This window comes from Pteropus vampyrus, unplaced genomic scaffold (assembly GCF_000151845.1).
Source record: "Pteropus vampyrus isolate Shadow unplaced genomic scaffold, Pvam_2.0 Scaffold167, whole genome shotgun sequence".
NCBI lineage: Eukaryota > Metazoa > Chordata > Mammalia > Chiroptera > Pteropodidae > Pteropus > Pteropus vampyrus.
The window spans coordinates 1,147,383-1,172,717 of record NW_011888948.1 but is presented as its reverse complement, the minus strand read 5'-3'; the positions used below and the strand labels follow the sequence as shown (position 1 = coordinate 1,172,717).

The following is a 25,335-nucleotide window of genomic DNA, read 5'->3' as shown; positions in this document are numbered from 1 at the left end:
GAAGATGGTTTTTGCAACAGCTATTCAGTTGTTCCGCAAAGAGGAATAACGCTTCCAGAGAACCGCAATCACACACTCTTCAGGAACGCCTGCCTGAGGAGTTTTCCCTCTGGAATTGATGTAACGATTGATTGGGTTCTTATTTCTATAAAGACTGGGGGACCCGCCCTCACTAAGAATCTTTCCCCGATGAGAATAGGAGAGCGCAAAGTGATGTTTTTCAAATTGTGTGTAACGGAGCTCCCAAAACACCGGACTTCTTATCCCCTGATTGGCTGGAAGGAAGCGGGACTGGGGGGTTTGAATGTTAAACACTAGATTATAATTCTCGACTTTACGAAAATTTATATTTTTAGAAAACCACGGAAATAGCTACAAACGTTAAGACAGGGAGTTAAAAAAAGCTGGTGTTTAACATTTTTTTCAGAAAGAACCTTCGAGTGTTTCTGAAATATATATTAAAAGTAAAACTGAGGAGGCAATTTTCGTGAAATTGTAATTCTGCTGTATAAAATTGCAAGACTTTTATATATTTGCCCTGTTCTCTATGGATAAAAACTGAGTGAGGCATTTAGGGTTTTTATTCCTTTGACAGAAATTTTTCATCTTAAACTACATATATTTATTAGATGTAGATTACGAGAATTTTCTTTTGATGAAAAGAAACTTAATTTTCTTGATGTTTAGAAAGCTTTTCCACATTTTTCATAAAAATTGATATATTCTAAAGACTTTTCACATCTAATTTAAAATATATAGGTTTTACTAATTCAGCCATTGCAGTGGACTTAAAACTTTTTTTTTTTAAAGAAATTTATGTTGCTTAACTTACACAGTACAACAGGTAAGTATGCACAGGTGCGTATATATGATTTTATTCCTTTGGTAAATTAATTATGAAGAAATATATTTCATACAACAGTATGGTGTGTTGTGTTTTATTTGGTTGATTATAAGTTGGTTTTTGTTTAACGTTTCTTGAGACAGCCGTCAATACATTTATTACCAAGCTTGTCATTTCGTTTAGTTGCATCTTGATAAAAGGAGGGTGTGGTTTTCAAAGAAAATCAGTAAACTCATGGATAAACAGGATAGCTGTAGATGCTTTTCAAAAGTTTTTTAAAATTTAATAGAAATTTATGTGCTTTTATGAATAGTAGTTGAAATTTTGAAACTTAGGAGTTTGTATTCTCACATTAAGTCAAATATGCATTGTTAGGAAATATTCAAATGAAAAAATCCTGTGACTTTCATAAATCTTTGCAGGACTGTAAATATAATTTGTATTAATAAGTAGAATAGCAGAGTTTAGAAATCATACTATTTTGCGTTGTCTTCATAACAAGAATTGTAACTGCAGAACCTGTGTTCATTACCTTTTTTCAAAGTTTTATTTTCAATCTCATTAAAATTTTATTTGAAAGTACTAATTCTCCTCTGTAATATTTGATTTGATGAAATTGTAGAAGACCCCATTTCTATTTTAAATATAATTTCACCTATATATCAACTAGTGGGTTTTGCTTTCTTTACTATTGTTTTAGTTGTTTTGCTTAATAAGCCATTTTTATAAGAAGTGAAGGATTCCTTTATTTAAAATACTACACTTAAAGCTTGAGAGCACACTAGCACCTAAATAAAATCCACTGCATTCAAAATATTTTTCCTTTTATGTGATGCTAGATAAGAGGAAGATTTTGGGTTTAGATTTGTGGGCATATAGATAGGTAGGAGTTCCAATAGATGTATATGATTATTATGTTTTGTATATTATCCGTATTTCTCTGCAGAAATTGATAATTCTAATTTATTTTCTATTGTAAGGGCTACAAAAGTCATATAACAGGAAAACAATGGTAGGGAAAGTTGTTGCTACAGTAGCTCAACTCTTTTTAAAGTTATGCTTACATATTGTGGGAGAGAAGGATCTAGAGAAGTATCAGTCTTCCTAGTAGCATTGATTTTATTTGTTTGCCCTTCGTAGTATTTTTAAAAATCCTAGTAAAAGTGCAATTTTAGACTTTGTTTTAATGCTGTCAACTTGTCTTAGTTGTACATTTACAAATTGTAGTCTCAGATGTTTCTATGTAACACTATTTTTTATCAGATTAATATCACTTTTAATGTTTATTATGAACTAGAGCTAAAGATGAAAGTTTTCAAAATAACTTTTGTATTTTGGATTCCTTATTTCATCAGACTTTATATACTACATTTTTTTTTTTTGTTTTGAAGAGACATATATTTTTATTCATTTATTTATTGGTATGTAGTAACAATTCAGAATGTAACAAAGTACTTCAATCCAGAAATATAGGTCAGTCGATTGGGTTTACAAAAAGAAAAAAAATGCCCAGAAAGCTATATTAGATATTTTTTCTACATGATACATAAGCTTTCTTCAATTAAAAAAATCAAACAATATAAATTTACACACTATTTTGAAATTTTTTTCTACAAAAACTTGTCTCTCATTTTAAAAAATAACTGACCTAAAATTGGCTCTTGTCTTTTATTTCTTTTGTTTAATGAAGCTTAATGATCCCCACATTGATTTCATTTTAACCCTTTTTTAGAAGACACAGATTATTAGTTTGATTATAATTGGATTACACATCTTAGAAAGAATTGTCATATTAAAATATTAGTGTATATAGTTTTGTTCTTTTTCTTTTTTTTTTAATTCGGCAACTTAGAAACACTGTATGCCAGGCAACTAATTTTGGCATGTAATTAGAATTCAAACTGACTTGCTGAAATCTGGTAGCCCCTCTCTTAAGACTAAATAGAATCAGTAATAAACTACCACTTTCTTTCAAATAAGTGTCGAAAATGAGATTAAGCCATTTTACATTTAACTTTTACAAGTGACAGTATTAGAGCTTAAAAGTTGTGATTGTCTTAATATTATAAGAGTATTATTGTCAGTTTCAGAATATCACAATGCGTGTTTATATATTTGCCTGATTATTTGCTTGTACAAATGACTGTAGAGCCTTCCTATAAATATTGCTTTTTGGTAGGGAAGTGATTTCCTTTTGCCTTTTTATTCCCTCTTGCCTGTCTTAGAGATGCTTTAAAGTATCTTTCTTTTAGGAAGATAAATTTCAAATATTAGAATTAATATTAAGTATATGCAAATTTTATTCTTAATATTTCTTATCAAATTATGACAAGTTTAATATACTTTTGTTTAATCCTGTCTTATTTCACTAGAGAATCTTTGCACAGGAGAGACTTGTCATGGATTCTAAGTATAAATAATAAACTTTTTTTTGTAATAGATTTCAGTTTTACTATTTCAAGGGGTTTTTAACATTTTTTATCACTTAGTTTAGTATTTGTCTTGTATTTGAACTTCCTTTATCCTATTATCTAGTATCTTGTTTTTCTACTATTTAAAAACTTAACATTTGGAATGGAGTACATATTGGTGTCTGCTGTTTTCCTTCTGTTAACTTTAAAGTTAAGATATCTTAATTTTCAAAGTGATCAAATATAGAAAATTTTGTATCTGTTGAGGAAGGCTATGTAGAAATGATTTTAAATTTTTTAAATGTCATGGTATTTGGTGTTTGTGGGGTGTGTGTGTGTGTGTGTGTGTGGTTTTTGCCATTAAACAATCAGATATTTGGCAGCACAGGAATAAAGGATTATTTGGTTTTCATTTCTTTTCCTAAGCTATTTTTAAATAAAAGTGGAAAACTCAGAGCATTATGGTTCACATATATATTACAAATCTTTGGTAATTTAACAATTTGATATTTTTATACAGTCGATTGCTGCTAAATCATAAAGATTCAGGTGAAAAATGAAAAAGCAACTTACATGCATTGGGTTACACCACCTCTACTTGGAAACATTTAAAAAACCATTGGCCCACTAGTCACCCCCCCCCATTTATTACTTATATTTTCATTTGTTTAAAGAGTAAATTCTAAATTTTTTTCTGTTAGAATTGTAATGTCTTAAACTATTTGGAAATATCAATATTGCTCAGGCATGACAAAAGATGAAAATTGAAAATGATAATTTCTGTTATTAAACATTTGATAATTTGAGAAAAGAATTTAAAAATTTGTCTCCATCCCCTGAGTAATTTTTTAAAATGTGTGGATTTTATGAGTTGTAGAAGCACAAACTATATCTCCGATATTTTCCTTATGAGTCCCCTTTACCAGTTCTCTTAACACCTACTTACATACACACACACTGTTTTGAAAATGAATGCTCTAAAGAGAAATTAAATCAGAAACCTATTAATCTGGTTTGTTTGAAGACGCTTCAAATGATAAAGCATATCACAGGTGTTTCTAATCAAGTTATTTTAATTTAAATAACATTATTTTCAAGTTAGTGGGGGTTTTTTGAACACAGTCAAAATTGAGGTCATTCTGAAGATCTTACCTCTGTTCAGGGATCCACTGTAGAACTGCAGGAGGTAGAAATCTGTTGAGTGTCTTCATGCTATAATACATGACATTTTTATTGCAGGTTTTAACCTTTAGGACAGAGCCAGTTCTGGAGAACTTAACTTCTTTGATTGAACACTCACATAATGCGTTGGAACATGATAGGAGATTAAGGTATACTAATGAATTATAAAAGTATGAAATTTTACATCTTGTAATTAGGCTAGACAGTTGGTAAAGATAGAACTTTTAGGTGAGCTAAAAATGAGTAAAAATTTATTAATACACAGATCATCCTGTGAAGTGCCATGGTTGAGGGCTCTTGCTTATTAAAACTTCAGATTTTCAAAATATAGTTGATGTTCTCATCACCTTGCATTAGGTCCAACTCCAACTGAATTTATTTATTCTAAAAATAAGTATATATAGTGGCATTTTATTTCTCCTTTTAAGGTTATTACAGTGTTATATATAAAAAAAAATTAAATAGTGGACTTTTCATCTTATAAAATGAAAGGTTCAAATCATGAAATTTGGTGCTTGGCTGTATGACAAGAATATTGGTAGGTAGAGCCTACAAAATTAGATAAGATTAATGAGACTATTTTAAAGGAATTTAAAGTATTCCAAGTAGTATCCTAACCAACAGTGGCAATTTGGTTGAAACTGAAAAACCCACTTTCTTAAGCAGAAACTAATATCTTACTCATAAGTACTCTGAATAAAATATTTAAATTGTTCATATCAAAAGTTGCAAACTCTTTAAAAATAAATTGTAGAATACCAAAATTTCTAGTGACTTATTATTTTTTCTTCCAGAATACTTTATAACAACCACTTTAATAGCATAGTTTCTTTGATTTTTATAGTTTGGGTTGAAAATTTCAGATACTTAGCTAATAAAATTCTTGATTGTTTTCTAAATGGTAATCTGATACAATGAAAATGAACTTATTGAACAGTATTACTAAGTTTTACTTGATTAATTTTTGCATAGTAAAGTATTAACCACATGATAAAATGTTAACCATATTTTTTAAGACTATTTGCTAGATAAAGTGAGGTTTAGTAAAATATACTATAACTTTTTCTTTAAATATTTTTCACCTGAAAATATTTATTTTATATACTTAAGAAATAGGGAATTACAAAGGTTTGTTTTCATAAGAAAGTTGTAATTTAGTCTTAAGAGTGAGGTGCAATTATCATTGTGGTCACAGAATTGCTTTTATTTTTAAACAATGTTAAAAGTTTTTTTTTTTTTTAAGAAAATTCTCAGATGCATGTTTAAGAATGTTTGAACATTGAGATAACATATCAAAATACTAAACTAATATTGGATGTTTCTATATTAGTAGATATTAGGTAGATAATCCAGGAATGTAAATCCATTAACAGTTATGGTTAAATAAAATGTTAAAATTTAATAGAAATCAGTTTAATATAAGGATAAAGTTCAGGTATTGGTATCATTATACTATAAGATATCCGAGATAAATTAGAATGTCTCTTCATAACTTTAATTTGAGAATGTTATGAAAAAGCAGCTTAGTTTGAATAGGATGAAAATATAATATTCTCACCTCTAATATAACCAGTGCTTTCCAGGTTGGAGAACATTAAGATGAAAAGTAAAGTAAAAAGTACGGTTTCTGAGTGTCTGAAACTAAAATCCAGGTCCAATTTATCACTTTCAAGCCAGATATCTTCATACACAGCTTTAATGAATTAAATGGGTTGAAGAGAGACAGCTTTTGAGTTTATAGTGTGAAAACATAAATCCAGAGTTGTTCCTAATTTAGAGAGTTTATGATTTGTGTTCTTTGAAGTTGTCAAAACTTATTGTTTGGATACAAATACTTAGCATCATAAAACTGTCCTCTCTATAGCTATCTACTGGCTTAAAAGCTTTCAAATTTTGAGCTTAGTAAATAATTTAACATCTAAAGACTCGGTGCATATATTAACAGTTTTCTTGTATTCGGTCAGTTCTTACAGGGTGAGAAACTAACCTAATTTGTAGTATGTGTTATTTTAGGAGACAAGTTAATAAGGGCTTTTACTGCAAAGTGTGATTGGCTATCTTTTAACTACCTTTCAGGGGTAGTTTTGTAAGGATTTTGGCTATTTTAAATTTGCAAACCTGATTATGTCTAGCTAAGTCTAAATATAAATATATATATATTTCATTATATCAGAATTTGGGGGAAAGGATTTATTGAGTTATCTTCTTTTCAGTGATAAATCTATATCTTGTGTGTGCAATATTTATATTTTTGGTTAAATACATTTTCAGGGTTAAATAACATTCATTTTCAGGAGAAATTCTTAATTGTTTCTAAAATACAGTTACACTGCCATTGTTCCTATTTTATTGAAATAGTTATCCTTAAGGGTTAAGAATATTTGGATAAACTAGAGTAGAGGTAATTTAACATATCTATGAGGGGACTTGAAATTATTTGTTATTGATGTACAATGCCAGTTTATAAGGACAACTTATATTTTAAGCAATTCGTTAGCTATAACAACTTTAATAGAGATTTTATAGTGTTGCCGAGGTTTCGTTAAAGAGTAAATACAGTTATCATGATAAAAGTTTTTAAAATATTTGTTTGAAGGAGTTTTGTACATGTGTTTTGTTTTTTACTAGCAAATACATTCTTAATCTATTTCTATTTTTTTTTCAAATAAGACCTACTGCATCAGAATTACATTTTCTGATAAGCATTTTCAAAAGGCAATATTAAGTCAATGTGAGGATATAAATTTTTTATTAAATAGTATTTTGAAGTAGAATTTCAGTTCTCAGCACCACAAACCACACTTTAGATATTTTATTAACATATGATTTGCCTTAGTTTTACTTTCCTATTTTCGTGGTTAGAGTCACTTGAAAGAGAAACATGCACCATGTAGCTGCTAAGACTGATTAATCTACTGGATAATAGTTTATTAACTATTTTTTAAGTTTATAACTTAGTTTTTAAAAGTCCTTTGATATTTGCTGTTAGTTTTTTATTGTATAGTTTTCATACTAAATTCATACATGTAATTTTATCCTGTGATCCTCAGAATTATTTTTTATTTTTATTATTAGCATTATTTGTTTCTTATTGAGCTGCTAAGCAGAAAAATTATTTTTTCAGTTTTGATAAAAGATCGTGATTTTTTAACAAAATATGATCTGAATTTTAAATATTACTATATTTTATACTTTTAATAAATCTCAAACCTAGTCTTGACCTGGGATTATTTAATTTTATCAGCCAATTTTAGCATTTTAAAAAGTAAATTTCCTAAGTTTCCTAACTTTTAAAATATTTTTCAGAATCAAAAATTGCTCTAGGTATTAAAAGACAAGAATTGTATTTAAATTTAAAGTTGTAAGTTCATAAATAGCATCCCATTTAAAGGTAATTTGTTAGAATAGTTTCTATTTCTGACGCATCAATTGATATTATGTACTAAGATTTTAGCTTTAACGTAGGTAAATTACCTGTGGAAATTTTTTTAATAGTTGCAATTTTTGTAAAATCGTATTACTTTGTTAATAGTGTCTGATGTCAAACATATGGTGGTGATTAGATATGTAGAACCTGGGAGCTTGGAGCTTTTTATCAGCAAAATATAATTTCATTTCTTGAGTCAAGTTTAGATACTTTTTATTTTCCAGGAGATTAGTTAGAGAAAATACTGTTTATGAATCTACTGTGAACTTGGATAGAACTCTTCTGAGAATTTATGTAATTGAGCAGTTAAATCTAAACGGAGCTGAAGATCATTATACATGTCATTAATTTTCTTTCTTAGATACATTATAGGTTCTCTTTCTAATCAGAACACCATTTTGTCTTCTCTCTCCATCCCACTTTTTAAAGAAATAATTCCTCCTTAAATAAGTCTGCTGTGTATTACTGTAAGCAGACCTGCTAGGTAAGTTGGGCTGAACCATTTTTTTTTTTCTGTGTTATATATGCTTTTCTCAGTTTGCTGTTTCAGCAACAGCAACAGTAAATAAACAAGTATCACCACAGCCCTTGTTCTTGTCCCTTACAGCTGGGAGCAGGGCCTGGGAGATTGCTGCTTCTTGTCAGCTGTTGTACAGAATAGCATCAAATATGCAATAATGGTGGCCAAAGGAGCCTGCACCCACGAGCTTTTATAGATCAGGTGGGAAGGGCCCAACTGTCAGTGTAACCCAACTGTCAGTGTAACCCATGTGTAGTATAATGAATACATTCTTTGACAAAAAGGTGTTTTCTTCCCAAAGTAACATAAAGAGAAAAGAAAATACTTATAGTTCTTAGACTCATTATTTTTTACTGTGTACTCTGGTTTTAGTTAATGTAATTTTTATTCAGTTAATTTTATAGAACTGAATAGAAACATCTTGCTTTTGGAAATATGAATGTTATGTTTCATGTTTTTCACTTTTAAGCTGGTAGACTGGAAAAAATTAATAATTAGCTGCTGATAACACAAGTTAGGTAATATATTGAGGAAAGAAAAGTTGACTGTGGCCACACAGTAGTGTTTCTTTTGCTTTCGGCCATATTCTGAGCCCAAATTATCTTTGTTACAGCCAGTCTAGACAAGGCCAAATTCTTATTGATTTCACTATATAACTAAAGAGAACAGCACCCTGTACTACATAATATTGTATATAACTAAATACAAAGCATGTTGCAGGTAGAAACTCATGTCTTTACTTGTACTCACTATTAAAATAATGTCTTATGTCTAGAAAGTTAAGATTATTCTAAATCTTTTGGAAACAGGACTTTATAATTTCAAATAGTATAGAAGAGTCTTTTGATTTTACAATTTAAATTTGAACAGATTTGCATAACCTAAATATTTACATATTTTCCTCTTTTGTATCTAAATAATTCCAATTGGTTGTAATTACAGGGAAGTAAATAATGGATTCCTAAATTTCTAATTTCATTTGTAGCATTCTTGCTGGAAGCTACAAATGATATTTTGTTTCAGTGTATGAGCCTAATGTCCTAATTTAAAGTCTGACATATACAATAGCATTTTTTAAAAAAGATATCCATAGTTTTTCCCTGGTCATCTTTATCAAAATCACAACTAATCACTCCCACTCTTAATATTTCCCTTACAGTAAACTTGGAACATTAGTTCCCGGCTAATATTATCAAAAAGAGCTTTGTTGTAGTATGTGTTCAGTTATCTGAAATAATTAATGAGCCCACAACCTGGTTTAGTATTGTGAAGTCAAACATACTCAACCATAAATTGATGTTACTTTTTTTTGTTTCTAATATTCTGAAGTATTTTCTTTAATATGTTGATGTAATTTAACAAATAACATATTAATGACTGTTAACCTACCCTTAATCAAAAAGTTACATAAACCTTTACATTCCAAATACCTTGTTTTTAGTACTAATTACTGTGTAAAATGTCTGTAGACCACCTGTGTCAGAATAACCTAGAATAAAACATTTTTCCAGACCTGCTGAATCAGAATCTGGAGCTGAGGCTCAAGAATTTGTGTTTTTTATAGACTGTGAAATTTTTTTTTTTTTTTTTGGGAAGTGCCACATGTGAGAAGCACTGCCCAAAGTGAAATGAAAGAGGCTTCTTCACAGCAATAAACCATTTACATTTTATGCTTTTTTCCCCGCCTCTTTGGTCATTATAAATAAGCTCAATAACTAATTTCGAATCTCATCATTTCTACCACATTAGTCCTAGATTAAGTCTTGGTATTTCTTCAGTCACATGAGGAAAATGTGTATTATAAGAGCTTTATTTTTGTGCAAGTACCTGGGGCCAAATTTTAGTCTATTCTATTTGTTTAGACATTTAGTATACCTATACTTGATCACTTAAGAATTTTTTAAATTTTCATCTAGATAGTAGCTATTTTTCTTAAAAGTACTTCCAAATATTGGGAAAATACAGATAAGGAAACCTTTTTTATGCTGCTTATGGGAGCATTTGACAAAATTCTAGTAAAGTTGAAGATATACATAGACTTGAACCCAACAGTTCCATTCCTAGATATTCTAGATAAACTTAGACGTGTGATAAAATCTTGTTTATTTTTACTTTTAATAGGAAAAAAATGGAAAACAACGTAAATGTTAAGTAACAGGAGAATGGCAAATTGTGACAGTCATATTATGAACTGTTTGTTACACTGCTATTTAAGTGAGAGCTATGTGTATTATCGTGGATGAATGACAAAAATAAGTTGCAAAAGGTTATCAACTATAACATTTATATAAAATACATATATGGCATGATAACATTTATATAAAGTTTGAAAGCAATGATATATATTTTAAATACTTAAATTTGTAGTAATAGTGTAAAAGTATGCATAGGAAATAAATACTAAATTCAGTATTGTGATTGTATCTCAGGAGAGAGGAATGTCAGGATATGGTATAAAAAGACAACTATATGTGTAGTCTTTTTTCTTAAAAAACTAATAAATTAACAAAGTAAGGATGGCAGAATATTAGAATTCAGTATAGGTGGGTTGGAGAGTCAGGGGTAGGATTTGGGGTTTCATTTGGTATTCTCTTGGTTTTTCTGTGGATTTGAAATATTTATTTTTTCAAATAAATGAAAAAAATGTGCTGTCCTTTTATTGGTAAAGATATTTCTACAATAAGATGTATACTAGGAATGCTCCTATAAGAGTATAGATGGATGGATTTATTCAGTTTTTCTATTCTGTGACTTATAATAGTAATAAGTCCTTAACCATTAGTTGGCATAAGAACTTCAACTTATATGTCCCACAGAAATCAAACATTCTAACCAACTTAAGTTTCTAAAATATTTTTAAATTTTTTATTTTTAAAGATATGTTGTAATGTCTTCTTTTGCATTCTGGCTTATAATCCTTCCTACTCTTCTAAGGACAACAATGAAAACAGTTTCTCTTATCACTACTCTTTCATTTACTCTTTAATTCAGGCAGTTTCACAATTATATTTTCTTGTGGCCATAGAGCATAACATTATTTTCAGAGATTTCTTTATACATTTTACTCCACTTTAAGCTTTGTACTTAAACTGTTTATAAACAGTTCTTAAAATTGGAAAATATATGGATTTTAAGATTTTGCAGTAGCATATGTATATGTGTGTGTATGTCATGGGGAGAGAGAAGAAAGGGGAGATAGATTGTGGTCAATCTTCAGGTATGATCTTAAATTTATCTTAAAATATCTGCGATTATATGATGTTCTCCAGAAGCTCAGCATGCTTCAAATTAGACATTGAAGTATGAGTTTTAATTATACTTACATATTTAACTTTCCAACTTCAAGAAGGTAATAGTAATAGAAAAGTGAATTTTAAAAACTAATGGTAATTCTCTGGACTGAAATATATAAATGCTGCTGCTGTACTTTATAATATGTGATTGTCAACCTCAGTTGAATTTTGTAATTCATATAATATGATCAAATTTTTAAAGTCTTTATCTTTTTTCTAGGTTTAATAATGATGAAATGAAGACCATAATATAACAGCCCCCTACTAAATTTCAACAGTTCTTACCTCGTAAGTACTAACTCGCAGTCCCCCACCATTGCTATAAAAAGTTACTGTTTGATGTCATATTTTGCTTTAATTCTGAACTTTTTTCTACTATCCTAGAGTGATAGCTTTCTCACCTCCCCTTACCTCCTATACCCTGAAGTTTGGTATTAATTTAATCCAATTTAGGGCAAGAATAATGCCATTGCTTTAGGTAACTTTTCTATTAGAGAGAGTATTTTATGGCTAGGCCCTAAATCTCTAAATCTGAGAATCACAATTTTTTACCCTTTTCTTTCAAAGGAATTTACAAATAAGTAATGGTCTTATCATTATTTAGGTTCATTGAAAGTTTTTTTATGGTTTTATATATTAGAAGTATCTTCTCCACTTGAGAAATAGTTTTTCATGATTTTTTTTTAATATTTTGCTAGGGTTACGCTTCAGACTTCTTTGCGAAGTCATTAAAATTTAGCTGTTAAAAATCAGGAGGTGGGAAAAACGGGAAGGCAATCCCTTTTCCTTCCTTTAACATATGCACATGCACACATCTTTTCTTAGAATAAGAAACATTTTTACCCTGATCCATTTAACTTTTGAGCAACTAGTAAATTCTAAGGGAATAATTCTAACAGGTTAGCTGAAATTAACATCCTACCCCTAGGAAAACTCTCAAATCTAGGTCATGATAAATTCATAAGGTACTTATTTCCCTAAAAGTATTGAAGACCCTATACCAAAAAGATTCATTTCTATCTATTCTTTGAATTAATTCTGCATCTCTAAATAAGAGAAACTTAAGTACAACTTTTTCTGTTCTTGATGTTGAGGGATGACCCTGTTTAAATGAAAACTAGGACTTCACATGCTTTTCTTACATTATCTCATACCATTGCATTAGTGACCCAGTAAATAATGTGTATGTGTCAAGGAGTGACCTTATTACCATAAATGATTAGCTGTTGAACTCAAGTAATTTTTAGGGCAGAAATCAATTAAGTATTAAAAACTTTTAATAATGAGTCAGTTTGAAGAGTAGTAGCCAAATGCCACAGGTCACTTCTTTTTCTAATTTTTTCCCTTTATATTTTTGTCTCCTGAAAACTAGAATGGAAACATTTGCAAATCCCCAAAGAATCCTATATAATCCAGGCTTGGATTTTCTAATTGGTCCCTTGGAAGCCAGCTCTTCCTTTCTTCAACTTAACTTTTAGAAAAAGAAGTCTTTTCAACTGGTATTGCACTCTTACTGTAGACTGGAGAGCAGTCCACTTTTCAACAAGAAATAGGAATCATTTAACTTCTAACGGATTTATAAGCACAGATGATGTCATATTCTTAACCTCATTTCATCTTCTTTATATATTTCTAAGCAAACGCCTTTCTTGGCTACTCTCCAGCATCTTTTAAACATAGATCATTTGCAATATTTCATAGTTGGAATGCTTTCTGTTCTAGGTAGTGTGCTTGGAGTTTCCTTTAATGTAAGATACTAAAGTGGTAATGTTTCCAGTTAAACAATACCCAGAAAAATAGCTACATAGTGACAATAATCAGTGATTCTGTATGATTGTGTATTCCCTCTTTTATTTTTTTGTTTGTTTAATACCATTATTTCTTTAAGATAGAGATTTTTTTTTTTTAAGTTATTCACTTGTGTAGATGTTCTAGAAGTTGTGGAATGTTGGTGTTCCATATGTTTGATATTATCAGAATTAAAGAATGACAGGGCTTTGGGTTCATTTTTACAAATTGATTGAAGAGATGAAATATTTTTCAAGTTTATCAGTTTAAAGCCTTTAAATTTTTGTTGCTTAACATAAAACATTCAGCCTTATTTCTTTCCTTTTTTCCAACTTTTTCTTTTTTGAGCTATGTTTTGATTTTTCTCATTGTATGTTTGGGTAGCTATACTTAAGTTACATAATTCTGTTATGTGAATTTAAAATAAGTATATCACTTAGTGCTAAGTAAAATAATATCTTTAGTTGTATTGTCAGCAGTTAAGATAATTGTTTCGATCTTTTTACAACAAAAATCTTAAGACATTGACTTTGTAATGAGGAAACAGAAGATAGAGCAGAGAATTCACCATTCAGTGCTATCAATGTTTGTAGTCCCTTAAAAAAAGTGATAGAAAAAGTTACTTTGTGATTCAGGAGACTTATTGAATTTGCCTGCTCTCAAGAGCTAGGCTAGTAAAAAGAAATGACAAAAATTATTTCTCTCTAAGTGGTTATCAAAAGTTCTTAGAAATATTACTAAGTTAGCAATAGAATAGCAATATGTAATTATACCATTTTAGAAAATATTGTCAGTTCTTGAATTATAAATAGTGTAAATGTGGGACTGAAAGTACATCAGATAAAATAAGAATATTGTAATCAAGGCAGTAAGTAATCGATATGGCAAATGATATAAAATCTATTGTGTTTTCAGTAAAAATGTAATGCTTTTGGTCTGCATCACTAGATATAACTGAGTTTTTCTATTTTTTAATTTATTTGTCATGAAAATTTGTGTAAATTACTGTCCGCCTATGCCAATCATGAGGAAATTTTAATTATCTTGAATAACTTTACAATATAAATGTTGCTGGGAGAAAGGTGTGCCAAAAGGAAAGACACAAATTATTCTTTCGGCACATGGATTAGTAGTAAAGAGTCTTATAATCCAAAGCACAAAGATTTATAAGGGCACTTGGTACATATACTTAAATTATATAATTCTTTTATATAGGCTTTGCAAACTTTCTAATAGGATCAGTTGATATTAATTTAGTAACTATATCAAATTTAAGCTCTTAAAGCTGTATATTCTATAATTTCTTAACAGGAAGTTTATAATATGCTACAACCGTTTTTCCTTATTCAAATAACTATTTTTGAGAAATTAACAGTTAAACAAATGCCAGATATTCCTGTTCTCAAAGTCTTATATATTTGATATAAGTATTTAACAGAATGGTTGAGTTAAATACAAGCTTTTATGTTTAAGGCAAGGCTGTTTCTGCTCTCACCAAGATTAAAGCCATAAAATTTGAATTTTGGTGCCAAAATTATGGAAAGGGGATGGATTTATTGTTTTTCTCACCTAGAATAACTTCTCAGTTCAAGAAGGGTAATTCAAAGAATAATTTCTTATTTATGAATATTATGAATAATTTCAGTTTATTTAGAAAATGAAAATAAGGCAAAATTTAATAGCAGGCACTTTGATTTAAATAGGAAATAAACATACAAATTTAATGAACTTTTCTATAATGGGAATTGCAAATTCTAAGCATAAATACAGTAGTTGACATCTCCAGACAACTCTATGCAGTCTTGCCCTTTGTCACTACTTATTTGTTTGAAATATTTGAGTTTTCAGTTATCTCCCTGTAAAAACAAATAAATTGAATGCAGAATTGAAATAATTATATGTCCAGATATCAGCAATCACACCTGACTTTTTGCCTAGACTATCAGTTTCACTCTTCCTATTTTACTAAATAAATAAATTCATTAAAATTTTATTTCAATTATGTATTTCTTAATTTGGCTCTTTAAGTTGTTGTTTTTTTGTTTTGTTTTGTTTTTATCCCTCTAGTATTTGATGCTCTGTAATCCAAACTTAATTTTTCTAAAATTCAGTTTTTAATATTAAAATATTAGAATTAGAGCCATAATAAATAAACTTTTTCCTTACTATTATCAGTTACATTTATATCAGTAATAATTGATAGAAAATAAAATTATCATAGGAGAGCAGGTTTTGGTTTAGTATAAAACTTCATCCTTTGGCCCTAGATGTAGCTTCTAAAAATAGTTTTTATATTTTTCTCCAGGCCAGCCATATCCAAGTCCTTCCACTGGTTTTCATAGTGTGAATTTTAGTCATTAGTATCTTAGATATCCCTTTGGATCTGCTACACTTTGTCAGTATTTCTTTTAGAATACTGTATATAGAACTGAACCCAGTGTGGTTTGAGCTACAAAATACAGTGCATCTCTTATGAATATTACTTCTATTAATGCAGCCTAATTCCACAAACTTTTCTTTGTCATTAATACTGTCAGATTATGTTGAATTGCAGCCCAATGAAACCATGACTTTGTCAGAAGTGTGTTTCAAGTCTTATAAATTTAGATTCGGCAGGAATTTATTGAATACCTGTTTACTACTAGATGTACTCATAAAAGTTTAAAATTGTACAGTTTTAACAACGGGGCTATGAAGTAGATATTAATAGGCCCATTTTACAATGAGGAAACTAAGGCTATGTGTGCTGAAATAACATCCAAGATCAGGATTCCATCATGGATCTTCTGGCTTCAAATTTAATGTTCTTTATCATGCTGTCTTGATAAATTGTTTCTGCTGCTTATTGATAAATTTAAAAATGCAGAAATTGATCAGTGAAATCTGTTGCACTCAAGATGATTTTAAAGCTTAGGAGATATGCCTAAAATTTTTTAATGTTTTTATTAAATATAATGATGCCTTATGTAAGTTAGTGAACTGAAATTAGAGCAGTGTAAGATTAAGTAAATATGGCTAAAAAAATGTTCATTGAAACAAAATTAGAGTTGCAAACCATTTACAAGGGGGCGAGGGGGAAAACCATTAATTTGTATAAATTTGTATCTTTTTTATTCTATTTTAAAATTTTTGTTAAACTTATTTAATATGGAAAGGAAACTAAGCTGTTTACTCAGATTCGTGTTTAAGTTGACTTCCCAAGCAAGACATTTATTTATTTTGTTAATGACTTTTTTCTTAAAAGATCATGAGTTGACATATATATACATATATATGTACATATATATGTATACATATATATATATCAAGCCAATAGAGATAATTAAGAGTTCACAGGTGAGAATATAAACCACCAGATTAGGAACTAAGGCTATTACATAAAAATAAAGGACAAGAACTGAATAGTTTTTATTTTCTGATTTTTTTTTTTAATAGCTTGGGGAGGGGCATGTCTGCAACTGGCCATTAGGGGACTTTTTATATCCAGTTAGGGAAAGTGGCTTTTCTTTTAGTCAGTAAACTTAGAAGCAGAGATTTAAGGGATAGAAGCACTAGGATATTGCAAGTGGACAAAAGAGTGGAGTAGAGAAATGGCATGGGCCATACCAGGAATCATTACTTCATAGCTAGTCCAGTTTGAATGGATGATAGGTATGAAATAATGAAACCAAATATCCGCTTAGCATAGTACTCAATACTGAAAATAGTTGTCTCTATTCAAAAGTTCTTATGAAAGGACAAGTAACCATAATTTGAATTAGATTTTTGTTCCTTTGTTGAGCCCTCCCCCAAGCATGTTATACAGACCCAGGCAGTCACTGTATCTTAGCCTCCATCAGCCTGGCTAACATGGGTTGCCCCACCCTAGTGATTTCATAAAACCCTGTTCCACCCAACTTGTAGGCCTACCCAAGCTACTTCCAGTGGATTTTCCATATAAATGGCCTATCTTGGCTCATGATGTGGACTTTCCTAATCTCTCTCAAAGGTTCACAAAAACCTAAACATGCAGCATCTGGCCTCTGCTTTCCTGGCACCTCTTGCTGAGCAGCTTCAAGCCCAGCACTAGCAGCAGCCGGCCTCAGTTTGCAGCTTGCCCTCTCGAGGCACATCCAAGCCCAGAGTGGGTGGCAACCATTTGCAGATTTCTTGGTGGCTCATGTCAGGTGGCCCCAGAAAGGGCATAGGCTGCAGCTAAACTTGGCCTACAGCAGGGCCCCTTCCAGTAGGCCTCAGCCTGCACATCTAGGGCCACATTCAAGGATGACATACCCAAAAGGCAGACTGAGCAGGCACCAGAGCCCTGCTAAGCAAATCCTGCTCCATAAGGTCAGCCCCTGTACAACAGCTCTTCTGCTGTAGTCACTGGCCATTCCTCAGAACTAATCAGCCTGAGGGTGAATCCCTCCCATTGAGGTGCAAACAGCAACCAAGGCTCAACTATAATGGGAGCGCACACATAACCCATGAAAGGGACAGACTTGAAGCACTCAACTCGGATGACCAGGGAGACTGTACCACTGGGCCCCACAGGACACCTACTACATAAGACCACTAGGACTGTGAGACCTACCAGCTCTACCTGATACATAGAAACAAACACAGGGAGGCAGCCTAAATGGGAAGACAAAGAAACATGTCCCAAATGAAAGAACAGAACAAAGCTCCAGAAAAAGAACTACACAAAATGGAGACAAGCAATCTTCTAGATACAGAGTTCAGAACACTGCTTATAAGGATACTCTTAGGGGAAGAGTAGATAAACTCAGTGAGAACTTTAACAAAGAGAGAGAAACATGTAAAATGGAGATAGAAACATAAAGAACCAGTCAGAAATGAAGAATACAATAACTAAAATGATGAATACCTTATGAGTAATCAACAGTAGATGAGATAAAGCAGAGAATCGAATCAGAGATTTAGAAGATAAGGTAGCAGAAAACACCCAATCAGATCTGCAAAAAAAAAAAAAAAAAGTCAAAAAAATGACAATAGTTTCAGGGTCCTCTGGGACATGAGGTGTACCAACATTTGCATCATAGGGTATCAGAAAAAGAAGAGAGAGCAAGGAATTGAAAATCTATATGATGATATAATAATGATGAAAACTTTCCTAACCTGGCAAAGGAAATAGACATACAGTTCCAGGAAGCTCAGAGGGTCCCAAACAAGATGAACCCAAAGAGGTCCACACCAAGACACATCACCATTAAAATGTCAAACATTAAAGACAAAGAATTTTAAAAGCATTAAGAGAAAAGCAGTAATCTACAAGGGCACTCCCATAAGGTTGTCAGATGATGTTTCAACAAAATATGCAGGTTGGACGGGATTGGTAGGAAATATTCAAAGTGATGAAAAGCAAGGACCACCAAGATTATTCTACCCAGCAAAGCAGTCATTTAGAATTGAAGGACACATAAGTTTCCCTGACAAGAAAAGGCTAAAGGAGTTCACTACAAAGCCAGTACTACAGGAAATGTTTGAGGGACTTCTTTAAGAAGAAGAAAAAAAGATTTTAAAAAATGTGAATGATAAAATGGCAATAACTACATATCTATCAATAATTACCTTAAATATAAATGGATAAATGCTCCAGTCAAAAGATAGGGTGGCTGAATGGATAAGAAAGCAAGACCCTTACATATGTATGCTGTCTGCAGGAAACTCACTTCAGATCCAAGGACACACAGACTGAAAGTAAAGGAATGAAAAAAGATGCTTCATGAAAATAGAAACAAACAGAAAAGCTGGGGTAGTAATACTTATACCAGACAAAATAGACTTTAAAACAAAGGTTATAACGAGACAGAGAAGGACCCAGTTATCCCACTTCTGGGTATTTATCTGAAAAAATCCAAACATTACTTCAAAGGGACATGAGAATCCCTATGTTCTCAGCATTATTTACAGTAGTCAAGACATGGAAGCTGCTGGGTGTCCACCAATGGATGACTGGATAAAGGTACATATATACAACGGAATATTACTCAGCCAGCATTTAAAAAATGAAAATTTGCCCTCTGCAACAACATGGTTGGGCCTAGAGGTTATTGTGCTGAGTGGAGTGGAATATAGTGGAATTGTCATGCTGTTTAATTAGACCCCATAATTTAGGCCTTTGCTTAAAAAATGACGAAAATTTTCTCCAAGTACATAACATTGTATGACTTAAATACTATTCCACTGTCCTGAGCAGTGACAGTCATTCTGTGACCTAGGGGCTATATACAGCAGCTCCTTAGCAGTTTATGTGCAGAATTTGAAGCATACTTGAAGACAGTAATTGCTATAACAAATTGTGTTGGTCCCAGATTAAAAATAAAATTAAGATATTTGAAAAATCTAAAGTAATATAACACATAAAGAATATATTTAAACAAGCAGAGTTGCAGAAATATTTTCAGGCCATGTATTAGCATCTGAATATCCCTATCATGTGATAGTGGAAATGGTCTATAGATTCAAAGAAACATTGAGTTTAAAAATAACTTCTTGAAAATATACTATGAAGCCTACTTTAGGAGCCCCAAAGTAGAAGATCATTATAAGTGGAAAGGAAAAATCAAACTTTACCAGACTGGAAGATTACCATTGCTGTCGACCTCAGGTAAAGAGAGTTGTGCTTTCTGTTTCTGGCTGGTATTGCTCCCCTGGAATCTTTCTGATTTATTAACACATTTAAATCAAGAATTTCTATATTTTTCAGAGTATGAAAATAAATTCTTTCTACTAGTTTAAAATTTATCAGGCTTTCAAAATAGAAAGCAGTTATTTTTCATTACCTCAGATAGTTAGAAATAAAATAGGAAAAAGCCTCTGAGGGTGTTTATTAAAATGTCAGTGATAAGTTTGCAATATTGTCACAAACTAAGAGATAAAATTAAGATTACAGAAATTATAGCATGTTTTTTGATGGAAATGATCCAATAGAGAGGAACATTAAAGATGCAAGGAAGAGTGCTAGAGTAAGCAAGAGAGGATAAAATCTAGTATACAAGAAAAGGGATTTGTCTTATGAACAGTGATTTATTCAGAAAACAGAGAAAGAAGAATTATATGGGCATAGATACATAAAGGGTTAGATATGGTAGACATTGGTGGAAATTCTCTTGTTTGAGTGAAAGTGAGAATGAAAGGGGAGATATTGAAAGCTTGAGAGAACAATCACACTTGTCTGATGTTTTTCAGAATGAGAAAATGAACGGGCCACTGTTGCTAGACTGCTCTTGAACCAATTTTAAGTATAAAAGATTTATAAAGTAAAATTATTTCTGTTCACAGATGACAGGATTTTATATGTATACAACCCTTGATTCCATACACACAAAAAGAACAATTTACAGCTAATAAGCAAGTTCAGCAAAGTTGCAGGATATAATATCAACACTCAAAAATCAGTTGCATTTTTATGCACTAACAATGAACAATTCAAAAAGGAAATTAAAGCAGTTCCATTTACAGTAGCATCAAAAGGAATAAAATGCTTATGAATAAAATTAACCAAGATGGTGAAAGAGTTCTATACTGCAAACTATAAAGCATTGCTAAAAGAAATTAAAACACAAATAAATGGAAAGACATCCCATGTTTATGTATTGGGCGTCTTAATATTGTTAAGATGAAAATACTACCCAAAGTGATCTACAGATTCAGTGCAGTCTCCATCAAAATCCCACTGACTTTTTTGTGGAACTAGGAAAACTCATCCTAAAATTCATGTGGAATTTCAGGGGACATCAAATAGCCGAAACAACATTGAAGAAGAACAAAGTTGGAGACCTCACACTTCCTGGTTTCAAAACTTAATACAAAGCCATAGTAATCAAAGTGTAGTTCTGGCATAAATCAGACATAGACAAATAGAAAGACCTAAAGGTCCCAGAAATAAAATCTTGCATATATGTTCAAATGATTTTTGAAAAGTGTGCCAAAACCCTTCAATGCGAGGACAGTTTTTTTAACAAATGGTATGGAGAAAACTGGATATCCACATGCAGAAGACTGAAGTTGGACACTTATACCATATATAAAAATTAAGATGGATCAGAGACTTAAGCATAAGAACTAAACTCTTGGAGGAAAACAGAGAAAAGCTTTATGACATTGGACTTGGCAATGATTTCTTGGATATGACACCAAAAGCACAGGCAACAACAACAACAAACAAAAAGATAAATTGGACTTCATCAAAATGTAAAACTTTTGTGCTTCAAAGGACACTATCAACAGTGAAAAGGCAGCCTATGGGAGAAAATACTTGAAAATTACCTGATAAAGGATTAATATCCAGGATATGCGAAGAATTCTTATAACTCAACAAAAACCCAGTTTAAAAAATGAACAAAGGACTTGAATATGTACATTTCTCCAAAGAAGGTACAGAAATTGCCAATAAACACAAGAAAAGTTGCTCAACATCACTAATTCAGGATATGAAAATCAAAACCACAATGAAGTACCACTTCACACTCATTAGGATGGCTATTATCAAATAAGAAAATAAATGTTGGCAAAGATGTAGAGAAATTAGAACCCTTATGCGTTGCTGATGGAAATGTAAAAAGGTACAGCTACTAAGAAAAACATTTTGGCAGTTCCTCAAAAAATTAAAAATAGAATTACCATGTGATTCAGTAATACTACTTTTGGGTATATGATTCCATTTATATTAGATACCTAGAATAGGCAAAGTCATAGAGACAGGAAGTAGAATGGTGCTTTCCAGGGGCGGGGGGATGAGGGAATGGGCATTAGTATTTAACTGGTACAATTTAAATTGGTATAGATAAAAAGGTCTGGAGATGGAGGGTAGTGGTGGTTCTACAATGTGAATGGACTTAATGCCATAGACTCCACTTTAAAATGGTAACATTCATGTTAAGTGTGTGTAACCACAATTTTAAGAAATAAAATAATAATACATTCTTACTATGAAGTTTTCTTAAGTTTTTTAAAACCGACTATTTGCATTTTACAGTATTCACATTTATTTCAAGAATGGTACATTGGCTTAGTTTATATAGACTTAGCAAAAAGGAAGGATTGGAACTGAAATGACCCACTGATTTCTTCTTGATTTTGAAATAATCATTCATTTGATTTTGAAATAGTCATTTAATGTACACATCCCCTGTGTGGGGGCTAAGAACAATATGTATTCCTGAAAAATTATTTGTTTCATGGTTTTGTATCTTATCTAAATTATTTTAAATTCTTTCTGGGAAGGAATTCTGTCTGGTACATTAGTGTAACAATTGGGACAGTGGCTGGCACATAGTAGGTATTCAATAAAATACTTGTTAAATAAAAAATATATGTATAAATTGTGTATATTTGAAAATGTCATTTTTACACTTCTGTAAAGTGGGTGTGGTTTTTGTCTGGAAAGTGGGTTTGAGAAGGGAGGGTAGCCTAAAGGACAGTTTCTTGATATAATTGATAAGTACAAGTATTATGTGTTTCTTACGTCATTGCGAACATTTACTATGGTTACAGATTGAAAATTGTTCAGAAACTTAATAGAGTAATATGTGAAACAGGTTGCTCAGATGAGATTAGTTACATAGATTTTTCAATAATGGAGAAAATTCACAAAAAATTAATGTAGAATATGACAGTTGCACTTTGTATAAACAACTAGATATTAGAAGGGGTGGACAAATTTCAGTGCAATCACCTTATTCTGTAATAGAAGTGTTGTACCTTTAGCATAGCCATTTTAATGGTTGAGAAAACTGGGCAGAAGAGGTTGTCAGGGCTTGAGATAGAGTGGTAGCAGTTTTCTGGTGTCTTTTAGAGAAGTAATTTCATTCTTAAATCAGTGGAAACTTTAGAAGTATACTTCATTTCCTGGTGAAGAGTAGAGACAGGTAGGGGATAGGAAAATCAAGAACCACAGGATTCCTGTTTTATTTCTTATCTCTGGATATAAAGTTAACTCATCGTTCCAAGGCTTCATATTCCAGAATTACTTATGTAAAGTGATATCCAACTTTGACAGAATAACTATTCTAATAGGGAGATAAATGTTGAGAATAAAATAATGTTTAGGTTTTTTAAACATAAATTAAGAGAAAATTGGTTTGCTTGTGGAATCTTTTGTATATTTTTACTTTATTTAGTATTAAAATATTTTATGTGACTTCTAGTCTTTTTCTTTAAAAGTATATTTTCATTTTGCTAGCTTGAGTTTATTGAAACTGAGCTCTTATGTGTCATTTCTTATTTTTCCCTTGACATGAAGTCCTCCCTACTTAATGAAGATGTCTTTTGAAAGATGTGTTTCAAGGAATGAAGTGCCGTTTGTAATTTATGCTTTTGCCAAGGTAAAGATCAAATTTTATTAATTTACTTTTTATAAAAAAGGAAAAATAATTTCATATATTACATTCAAAAATTTGATTAAATATTGTAACTATTATTAAGTTAAAACAGGAAAAATGCTTTTCTTTTCCTCATATTATATATCTTTGTGTTCCTTACCTGTGACATTGTGCTTGGTATGTAGTAGGCTTTCTTTAAATATTTGATATAGAAATGAATTTTATTATCCCACCTAAAAGCTTCTAAGAAATAACTAACTGCATACATGTCAATGTTATAATCTTTAAACATATGAGTTTTTTAATGGATTTATTCTTTCAAAAGAAAAAAAAAATTTTTTATTTTTAGGTACTAATGTGTGTTTAAAAAAATAAAACCTTGGAGTAAAGTAGCAGCACATAATGGTTTGTGGGTTTTGAAAAGGTGCAGGCCATATTGTGCTGCCTCAAAAATACAAGGATCTGATCTTCTGAAGAAAATGTATTTCTTTTCATTCGTAGCTCTTGTGATAGTGATGTCAGCAGTGCCTTAGCAGCACGTAAATATTGGCGTTAAGATTTTTAAATTATCTCCAGTATTAACTGTGCTGCTGAAGTAAGGTTGACCATATTCTACAGTCATATTTTAATACATGTTAATATTATTAATGTACTTTCAGTTTTATAGGTAATGTATTGTCAGTATTATTGATCTTATTATGTTTGGTATGATTCAATAAAAAAGTCCTAACTTTTCAGATGTATTGTGTATATTGAATAATATAATTGCTATTTAATTGTGTTAAATGCTATCAAGAGTTTATTGAAAGAGTTTATACAACATCAAATAAATTTATTATAATGCACACTTATACTCAAGGTAAATATTTAGATTTTTATTTATGGTTAAACAGAAATGACTTGTTTTCCATTTCACTAGTAAAATGAAATTAATTTGCTTATTTCACAGATAAATGTATGTTATAAAATGTACATTTTTAATAGAATTTAGAAGACTAGTAACACTTATAATTATTTCCTTATAAGGGAAGGAGCAAAGTATCAAAAATTGGGAATTAAATTTCTGAAATCCTGGGTCTCAGAGTACACTTAATCATAATTTTAAAGGTAGGATCTTAATAGATGACTAACCTATTCCTAGGGTAGCTCAGAAAACAAACTCAGATTAAGTAATTTGCTACACACAACAGATTAGGACCTTAATCCTATGCCTTCTAACTATATACTCTCATATCTTTTTTTCTTGTTTTTATTAAAATATTTTAAATCTTTAGCTGAAGATTTTTGTTTGACAAGTTGAAAATATGAAGGCCTTGTTTGCTTTTTTATATTCTAATATTTAACTTCAGAGTAAGGCCAAAAATTATTGTAATTATTAATTTTATAGATGCAGCAGTCAAAATTTTTAATTTAATTAAAATGTGAAGAAAAATATTTACCTTCTATTTTTTATTTGGTGTTTTATTTAAAAAAATTTATTTGGTGTTTGATTTAAATTTATTAAATCGAACTAAAAATTGATGTTCAGGATAGGACGACTTTGTA

General features: G+C 30.7%; 1 long non-coding RNA gene across 5 annotated transcripts in view; it reads left to right on the top strand.

Annotated features, from left to right (window-relative positions):
- Window positions 1–25,335, top strand: part of LOC105298879 — a 71,249-nt gene that overhangs the window by 7,606 nt on the left and 38,308 nt on the right. For 4 of the 5 annotated variants that reach the window (XR_002782817.1, XR_002782815.1, XR_002782816.1 and 1 more), the window contains exons 2-4: window positions 4,495–4,586; window positions 11,898–11,965; window positions 23,712–23,793. This is a non-coding gene — a long non-coding RNA (uncharacterized LOC105298879). Of the gene's footprint in view, window positions 1–4,494; window positions 4,587–11,897; window positions 11,966–23,711; window positions 23,794–24,816; window positions 25,183–25,335 lie in introns of those variants that run through there. The other variant, XR_896484.2, reaches the window with a different exon arrangement.